Source organism: Rhipicephalus sanguineus, chromosome 7, assembly GCF_013339695.2.
Source record: "Rhipicephalus sanguineus isolate Rsan-2018 chromosome 7, BIME_Rsan_1.4, whole genome shotgun sequence".
Taxonomy (NCBI): Eukaryota; Metazoa; Arthropoda; class Arachnida; order Ixodida; family Ixodidae; genus Rhipicephalus; species Rhipicephalus sanguineus.
Genome location: NC_051182.1, coordinates 19,462,686 through 19,472,952, shown reverse-complemented (window position 1 = coordinate 19,472,952; position 10,267 = coordinate 19,462,686). Strand labels below are relative to the sequence as shown.

General features: G+C 44.0%; 1 long non-coding RNA gene across 1 annotated transcript; it reads left to right on the top strand.

The window, feature by feature from the left end:
* Positions 1-4,695: 4,695 nt before the first annotated feature.
* LOC125759187 (uncharacterized) lies at positions 4,696-7,895 on the top strand. The gene is made up of 3 exons (XR_007416714.1): positions 4,696-4,840; positions 7,554-7,704; positions 7,787-7,895. It is a non-coding gene; the product is annotated as an uncharacterized LOC125759187 (long non-coding RNA).
* The last annotated feature ends 2,372 nt before the right edge of the window (positions 7,896-10,267 follow it).

The window sequence follows — 10,267 nt, the reverse complement described above, 5'->3', positions numbered from 1 at the left end:
CTCGCTCCGCAGCGCGAAACGATTCAGCCACAGACGGTATATTCTTTGCCATGCTAACGGCAAGCAATTTATATACCCCATTTCGCGGTGACGGTACTCAGAGATCGGAGGCACATCAGCGTGTTTTCGTTATCACTAGCGAGATGGCGCGAAGAGCTCGAAGAGCGCTCTTTAAAGATCGTCGCCCCACGCGGATGAGTGCGCGCCTCTACAGGGCGTGGTCGCTCGTGCGCGGCTTATCTCGTGATGGCGGTGGTGTGTGCGTCTTGTGCTCTCACCGCAAGTTTGCGTTGAGAGTACGAAGGTCACTTCGCTCAGTGCAGCGGCTGCTTTTGTGAAAGGAGCACGCTGCTCACATAGAAATAAGTTACAGCTGTGACAGTTAGTTCGCGCTCATTCTGTGTATGTTCGTTCCGTGTGCCCATTCTGCTGGAGCAGCGCGTTGCAAGTTTCGAGCTGCTTGTCGTTCTTCGCGTGACATTACAATTTGTTGCTGTAGCTTTCATTCCTTCGCGCTTGGGGCGAAACAATGCACAACAAACGCTCAACTACGTCAGTGAAGACACGTTTCGTTTTCGTGTTATACCGATTCTCATGGTTGGTTGGTTGTTCCTAGAGGAATGGCACAACCCACCATGGGGGATCGGCCACGACTCCTGCGGCAGTAGGATAACAGAGGGATCAGCTATGTTTTTGTCTTTCTTTCCGTTCTTTATCTCTCTCTTTCTCTATTTCGCGCTTCGTTTTTCTGTCTGTTTCTCTCTTTCTTTGATTATCTGTCTATCTTTCGCTTTTTGTCTTTCTTCCCTTTCTTTCTCTGTATTTGTCTCTTTCATTCTGTGATATACTTTACTCTTACTTTCCTTCCTCCTCACATTCACTTCACTTTTCTACCTCCTTGCTATACTATACGAGGCTATGTTATGCTCTGTCAGCATGCCTGAAAAGCCGAATGGTTACTATGCTCGCCTTTGGATCGTGGGTACGCGGGCTGGAAATTTTTTTTTTGCGAATATTTTTTCTCTTTCTTTCTATCTAGTTCTTTCTCTCCTTCTGTTCTCGTACTATCTTCCATCACCTCTTCCCCTACCCCTTTACGAGAGGCATGGGGGATTGCCCTCCTCAACTGTTCCTTAATGGAGTCAAAACGGGCTCTGGCGCGACGGGCGCCAGACGGGGCCACGTCATGCGGTGTCCCGGACTAGGGACACCGACCATGTATCGGGGTCATGCTTTGGCCCCAAAGCTCTCTTTCTTTTTTCTTTTTAAAATATATGTTCTTCATAATCATCATCATCATCATCACCCATCAGAGTTATCAGAATCGTGCGCCATAAAAATCGGCGCACGAGTTCTGTGAGTGAAGCAGAAGATGACGAAGAGGACGAAGATAGCGCGTGCTGGTTTATGATGATGATAATATCTGTCCACAGATTACGGACTGACGCTCGGCTTAAACAGCTCGCTTTATTTAAAAATGGGTTGTTCTTCCGCTGGAACTCATAATTAGCACCTGCTCTACATATGCTGCCAACCTGGTACACACAAGAAAGGCGGGTCGCGTGTCAACGAAGAAATTACACAAGTGGTCGCGTTGTTCCTTCAATTCGCTGAGGCCGCTTCTGCTTTCCCCGTGCGGAGGTACAGCATTTATTTTCGTTCTTTATGGACAATTTGAACTTTGTCTATTAGGTATCGTGCGATCCCACCAATAGAATTTTTTAAGTAATAAGTTATTAGAAACCATTGTAAGTACTATTACATATGAATTAAATGATATATTATTTAGGTGACTAATTGCTCTTAATTCCGAAGTGCTAGCACATATTTCTTTTTTTTTCATGCATTTTGGGATTTTAATGATCATGCAGATGTAAACAGAGATAGAGTACTTTATTGAGGTCCTGAGGAAACGCATAATGGGGGCCTTATGGGCACATAGAGTCAGTTCGATGGCGCCACCCAAGTCGCAACCGGGATGCGGAGTCTAGGCGACGGTAACACGTGCTCACATTGAACACAAATATTTTGGGCCTGAAAGGGCCTGATAGGTGATCGGATCCGTACTTTGACATTAAATAGGGTGAACGAAAAGAAAACTCGCGGGGTCCCTTGTGCATTCACCTAAGACGACACGAAGGCGAAATACATCTTTTTCTTCTCAGTCGATGTATTGACCCTGCCCCTCCAACCTGCGAAAGAATCGTGCACCTAGCATGGTTTTGCATTGCCTCCAGGATCGGAGGCACCCCAACTGGTTTTGCACTGCCTCCACGATCTGCCTAATTTTGACCAAACTACAATGTCATGTGATGACGGCATCATGTGACGTCACGCCAAAAGTTCTGACGCCAAGAGGACGTCACATGGTGACGTCATCATTTGGTGATGAATTTTTGCATCACTCGCGTGGTCCCCGACGCCGCGGGACGCTCGCGGTCAATTTTAGCGTTTGATGAGGCATCCAAGACTTTCGCCTTAAAATATATAACCCGTTTGTTGTGGAGAGTGATACAACAGAAGATTTAGCAACGTGAAGGCAAATCATGCTGTAATTGTAAAGACATTTTATTGAGGTCAATTAATTTAGGTACGCTTCATATCTTACATAACGCAAACCACGGATCTAAATCGCCGGTCGTAAACGCGGTAATGAAGTAAACGTATCGCGCAAAGCTACCCAAATATTCACGCATATTGGTATATCATGGCTTCTGAGATTACAAGCTGCGAGCAAAACCTGCCAGTGGAGGACATCACATTGGATCTCGGAGGACATCACATTGTTGCACTATCTTCAGCTGGCTTCGAGAGATGGCGCCACGATACCGCGAAATTTACTACACATGTTGCAACTGCACTCTTAATCTTGTTCCACATAGGTTCCACTTAACACAGTGTTCGAGGTGAGTTAACCGTAACAGACATGGGTCTTATGTAGAACTGGGTTGATTCACGTGCTTTATCCGGAACATTAGCTGCTTTTTCTTTTAGTTTTTGCTTAGTTAAGTGGAACAGGTCGTGTTTAACCTAAAGCAACGATTGGTTCCAGTTACCGAATGGCGTGCTTTGCCACTTGTTCCACTTAAGACGCTGAGGCAACGTCGTATCTGGATCGTGTGTTCCATACATATACTTAATGCGCATATGTGTAGACTTTAATCAAGGACGTGACGAGTCGGCCAGTGTGGTGTGCCCCGAGACCGCATGCGCAATTCCTCATGTTACACCTAACGTACACTTCAGGTATAATAAGATATAATACGAATACATATACATGTGGTAAAGATCCCCACCCAAGCACTCAGCACAGATGGTTAACCAGCCAACCTTAAACGTGCGGCCCCGATGTTTATTACGGGGTTAATCCCGTCGACTCCTTAAAGCCTTTCTTCATTAATAGTCACGCCTGTCCAGAAATTTTAATTGGCGTTTGACGCCCGTGTGTTCCCTTTTTCATATTCAGTGGACCAGTGGTGACTATAGCTTGCCCACTTTCTGTGGCACATAAACGTTAGCAGTTCTTGCGTGCATATATATAGGAAGGACTACTTTTGGTTTCACCTAGCCATATTCAACTTCGCAGAAAAACTCATAAATTTAAGGGAAAAATCATCAATTTAGGAACAAGTGAATAGGCTTAATAATATGAGCGCTTGGCAGCATCTCCCATGCATAGCCGTGCAGCTTATATTTCTGAGCGCTGAATTTTCCACTTCATGAAGGCTACATAAGAATAGCAACATGCGTAGACGTTACTGCATTGCGGATGCATGCCAGAGCGAACATCTATGTCCATGGATGCCAGCTAGTTTACTAGCCAACGCGATGACTTATTTAAATTTTGACAATTTCATACTGCCTTTTCAGCTGGTAATGCTGATCACATCTTACTTCATTAAGATTACTTTCCCGTTCGCTAGAATTGTGCAATAATGTGCGCTCACGCTCTATTTTTTTCTTCGAGATTATATCGAAGAAAAAATAGGTTATCTACGCCTTTCGCTTTTTTAAGCCTGACGACTTGTACACATAAAATTATAGTATACAAAAAAAAACCACCGTGGATTTCTCATCTCCGCCGACGTAAGTAAATTGTTATACCAGTTCTCACCTTTTTCTCTTTCCTTCACATTATATAGAAAACAGAAGCTCTAAATGCAAAAGCCAATAAGACACACCGTTTCCTGGTTAATGGGGACATGAACTACACTTTTGATAAATGGCTTATCTCGTATCTGCCTCAAACGGTCCTTCGTGCATGTATTTATACTCATTTTGAATGTTTAGCCGCGTGGCAATGCAAGCGAATAAAAATGAGAAAAAAAAACTTAATTAAACCGTGATAGAGTAACCTGCCTTTCGCAGTCGTGCCTTGTACAAAAAATGCAACGTGCGCGTCCGTACGACGATTAAACTAAATTCAGCGCACCCCTTTCTCCGATTACGAAAGCACTACAGTGCTGCAGCGAAACAGAGCACACCAAGATCTGGACTGACGCCGGAAAAGAAACGACTGCAGCGCCGCCGTGTCTCTCTGCAGCGCATTTTGTGAGAAAAGAGCGCGCTATAGCCGGCAAGCGTTTACTAGCGGAGCGTTGTGGAGGCTACAGAGTTACGGTGCCAAATGCTTCGCTAGTTCCACTTACTGAGACACAGCACTATAGAAGCAATAGAAGCCTACCCGAGCCTGCCGCCCCGCCGTTTTCTGTGCCGGTGAACGTGCGTGCTTTGTCGAAGATTTGATCACGCTTGTCTACATAGTTCCGGATATTCTTGGACCATCGTTCACAAGTTTTTCTGTTTACGCTCCTGGCGTTTCATTCAGCGGTCACTTCAGGTGAGTGGTGAACGTTTATACTGCTTCTAAATTAGTGACGAGTCGGGGAATAAATGGGGATCCCCGGCATGCTTTCCGCCATTCTGCCCGCTGGCTTTCAGCTCGTAATGTTTTATGTGGCTTCAACTTTTAAACGGCCGCAGCGTGTTGTAGAAGGCTGCGTGAACGCACAGACAATTGTAAATAGCGTATTTGTAGCCCCATGTAGCCCTTTTATGTGCAAAATCAGCTGAGAAATTGCGAACTTTAGAATGCCATTGACGGCAGGGAGAGTGTTCCGGTTAGGTGTGCGCAGCTGTGAACTCGAGTCACTGAGAGGTTTGCTATATTAAACAGTTCTTGTAGGGGAGTTTCAGTGAATTACATCGTTTGCTTCCATAATAGCGCTCATAAGCGAGCTTGCAGAATTCGCGCTGGCCTTTCTTGCATTCCTGGCTGACCTCGGCTGTCTTTCTAGCGAAACGGTACGCATCGCGCTCAGAGACTTCATGACTACATTTTTTTGTTAGAAAAGAGCGCGCTATAGCCGACAAGCGTTTACTAGCGGAGCGTTGTGGAGGCTACAGAGTTACGGTGGCAAATGCTACAACGTAGTGCTCAGCGTAGTGTTTGATGCGAGGTTCGACTTTTTTATTTGGCGTGGTATCGTTTGGTGCAACTGCTGCTGCAATCTCTTCAAAAAGCGCTCGAGCCTAGCGCGAACTTATCTGAGAATAATAACCGAAAATCATTTTTTGTAGATCTACTTCCCACACAACCAAGATACGTTTTTAAACCATTCAGTTTTGTTATGTGAACATGTTATGGCCCACTACAGCTAACGTAATAACGAACTCGCTGTGGCGGTACCGACTAGAGCAGGGGTCGGCAAACTTTTGAGGCAAAGGGCCGAGTGGCACGAAGTCGACACGGCGGGTCCGGACGGCATGTCTAATGCGGGGAGGGGGAGGGAGGGGGGTGCCAGAAAACTGGTGAATGTACAATAATGTACAAAATTGAAGGAAACATCATGTTTATTTTCAGCACGCATGTCACGAGGTTGCAGTTTACAAATATACGCTAACAGCAAAAACCTCATTTAAGGCCAACACTACCATGTCGACCTCCATAAAAGAAGTGACGATGTAGGAGAGGGGGGGGGGGGGGGGTCCTCGTGTCGAGAGGGGGTTTCTCGCGTCGAGTTGGGGGGTCGTCGCGTCGTACCGGGGGCCGCATCATACTGTCCCGTCTAGACCTTTGTTCACGCAGGCTTGCCAGTTTCTTCACAAAATTATGTTGGCCGATCAGTGCAAAAAATAATGTGCGACAATGTTGTTCCTAAAATGAACGACTGAGGCAGCTTCTGGAGATGCCGGGTTTTTTGAAAAATAGTCAATATTGTTTAGTTTTTGAAGCAGGTATTTGTTTGCCTTGTTATGGTCATGGAATTTTTTTACTCAAATTTGAACTGTTTTGTTTTGAGGGAGACAAGCCATGAAACAGTCACATCTAAAAAAAAAGTTTTGACTGCTTTGGCCTGTGTATGTATACGAGCATGGTTGCATTTTTTATTGTTTCTCGCGCTGTTATGCTTCCTTGCCGTAACAATGGCCCTACAATTTCTTAATCAGCATTGTACTTGGCTATTGTTAGGCTCTTTCATTAACGGCTGCATCTGGTAAGTATTCATTATTTTGTTGAGTGGATTTATGTAAGTTCCGTGCACAAAAAGTGTGTTTGGTTATTAATTATTTGAGAAAGTGTTTCATCATACTCTCAGCTGTATTTATCTTTCGTAGTTTAAGTCAAACATTTGGAGCCTAAGTAAAACTTGACCAGTGAAAAGCTGTCTCTGTAGTATTCATCCATATATCATTGCTTGTGAAAATACTTCTGTTGACAAACGTTACTGTTCACATTTTCAGATGTCTTGTTTTAAAACAAAAAGTCACAGTTTCGCCGCAAGGGCGAAGCAATGAATGCGATAGCAAGGAACTAATGCTATACGAAGTGAGGCTCGCCAATGGATACTCTCAGTTTGAACAGCGCTTCTGTTGCAAAGGCGGCCGAAGCAGCGAAGGAAACTAGCGTGCTTCAAGTGTCGAGCTATGACACTTGATAGTTCGCGCTCATCTTCTGTTTGTTCGTTTGGCGGCGTCCCTGAGCTCGAGTGACATTCGTACGCGCCGTAACATGAGCGCGGACATCACGGTGAAAGCGTGAAACATTCCTCTACCCCTCGCCACGAGAAAACCGCGCGAGCAGACAGCGGAAGGGCAAGCTTCTCCCATGCGCAAATATAAGAAGAAGCGAGCGAGCTCGCCGACGACTTTTAAATGCACCCGTCGGGCTCCTAGCGCCACCTCGCTGGTAATGAAGAAACGCTTATTATCGCCTGCTGTCTCTGAGTCCGTCCAGCGCTAAATGGTGTGTATATAACGCTCGCCGTTAGCTACGTGGAGGATCTGCGTTTCGTGGCGTAGTGGATAGCGCCGCTCGCTGCGGAGCAAGAGGTCCCTGGTTCGATTCCGCGCTTCGGAAGCATTTTTCTGAGTTATTTTTCTTTGGGGTCTTTATATATATACATACTTATACATATACGGTGCATGACGGCGGCGACGGCGACGGCAAAATCCAGCCGAGACTGTCCATATAATTGCTATCGCAATAAAATGACTATGAACTATTATTTAATAATTTGTGTCACTTACTGCGTTTATTATTCCATGCATAGGAAACCAACAGGGAACCTTGTCGGAAGCGGAATAAAAACTTCCCTCTTTCTCTACGTGCTTAAATTCACTGCTTCATGGCCAAGAAATGCTTACTTTGGCACGCCGCCGCATGACAGCACACCTAATAGATGAAGTCACTGAATTGCTGGAGTGAGTAAAAATTGCATAACTTGTCCTGGGGGCGTAGTCATAGTTAATGCACTTCTTGAGCATTACACAAATTCTGTTTCAGGTAGAACAACTTGATTGAAAGCTCTAACCCTGCTGCCGGAAGGTGGAACTACTGTGCCTTTGCAGAAACTCTACATGAAGGTTATCCACGAATGGTATGGAAAGAAAAGCAACTTCAGCAGCTTGGATGGGTGAGCTTGGTTGAAGCATTCCTGGGCGTTGTTATCAAAAAGCGCTAGTTGCTTTGTTTTTTAAATGAAGTGGCTGCGTGATCACAACAGCTGTCATGAAGCACAGTGAAAAATCAATTTAATGTTGCAGCTATATCTTGTTCAACGTGGTGTTCTGCTGCCGAAAATCGGCCGCAGCTTCAATATATAGTGAACACCGAATATATTTGAAAGTGCTATTCTGGCATGTAACGATGAGAAAATATTTGGTTTCTTGGCATTTCCGAAAACTTGTCACAAAATAGCAGGTTTTTTTATGTTAGTATTTAATATATGTTCTTTTGCACATTGGGTTCTTGCGTTCAGTCAGCAGCTCAAGAAAAACCCGGAAATTGCGAATTAAACCACGTTTTGCACTAACCTTCAACACTTCTGAACTAACAACTGATATCTCGTGCGCTGAAGCACAGCGTGAGCTAAGGGTGACGGCCACAATTTTTAGCCAGTCCTGCCGGTCATTTTCATTTGCTCTGAGAAAAAAATTTGGTTTCATATTAAGTCAGCACTGCACGTATACCATTGTTTCTGCAGATGCATTAATGACACGCATCTTGGATGCCATTGTTTGAATAATTATTGTGACCTAATTCACGGGTATTTGTGGCATAGCACTTACGTAATATTTCTTACTGATTCACAGGCATTTTCAGAAACTGTCACAGACCCAGATCGAATTGATCTTTCAAGAATGAACATGCTGCTGCGTGCAACCATTCAAATACGGCAGCAAAATCCAGTTGAGGAGCTCCCTGTATACCTTCTGAATGCAGCTGTGGTAAGCATATCTCCATAAACATCTAACATTATGCATGTATGGCTTCACATTTGTGAATTTTCTTTTTCTTAAGCTGCTACTGAACGAAATGTTCTTCCATTAAATTTTCATTTCACTACTGAAAAACAGCAGCGTTCACACCTTTGTCCGCATGCTTTTTTCAATGCACAGACCCCTGAGTATACATGCTTAGTGCACAGTACAGTTGCAAAGCACGGTGCATGAAAAGCAAAAGCCGGGAAACATCACTAGAACAGGCCAAATCCCAGTGATTCGTACAGTTATGCTGTAAGCAAGAGAGCAAAAAAGCATAGATTGAACGTAGCCGTTTTTCGCGAAATATAGATTGCTGAAAAATGGGGCTTCTATTACAAAGTATGTAAGCTTCACTAATGGGTCATTCCAAGTGAAACGTCCCAGCACAAAATTCGACCATCAGCGATTCTATTGAAAAAAATTGAGCTGATAGGTAACTGTACGAGAGGGATTTTACTGAAGTATTGTCGTCCAAAAAAATTATGTGGTCACGTGACCGCCCTTCGAATATGCCGGCAAAAACGAAAAGTTAGGTGGGAATAAATTATGCGTATTCAACCTTGAAATTGGGTACAATGGCACAATGGGTTTTAAAGTATTCTGTTGTCATTGTACTTTCACGTGACGTCACAAGTAAAACCATATATTCATTTTGCGGCCTAAATAGGCTTAGCAAAGAAGCAAGAAAAAATGCAAATTCAGACAATTTTTGTAAAAAAGGCGGCGACATTTCAGCAACAAAATTTTTTTTGCTCGTTTACCAATACAGATAATATGTGCTAAAATATTTTCAACTTATGCAAACCCATGTTTATTGAGAAAAATGCTTCCAAAGTTGACAAAAAATGACTTTTGGGTGAGATTCAATCGCAAATTAAGCCTTGAGGCCCTCAAGCTAAAAATACACAAGATAGTTCATTATATGCTCCCATGTCTTGTCTGTTGATGTGGAAAATATTATTCCTGTAAATTTTGTTTAAAGCGAAAAAATAATTTTTGATGTGCACAACCAACGTCACTGGTAGGCATTGGCAAACTGTGTACACACGCAGCTGCCAGTCTCCTCGTCGTCTGCTCATCGGCTACGTTTCTCGTCGTCTGCTGAAAAGCAGACGGCAGCAAGTATGTAAACTTAATTTGAAAATTTCAAGACATTTTTCATTCGGTTTTGTGTTGTAGAGAAAAAAAATGCCTTGTCCTCGTTTTGGGTGCCTTTTTGTTTTTTTTTTCCGATTACACGTCTGTTCTCGCATTTGGCAGTTCAGCGAATTTTCTGCAGCTGGTGAGTCGACAGTCGGAGAAGACAGCAGGCGAGGTATTCGTCGGGCTGCTAATATTATTGTAAGCAGAGTTCGAGCTTACAGATGCCCGATATGCTGTAGTAGCGGACAGGACTTGGTGCGACAACTTGAGAATGGATGACGAAATCCAAACTCCTGTACAATGCCTCCCTGAATCTCCACCCTCGGAATTTAAAGGTAAGAAACTGATCCTAGAATTA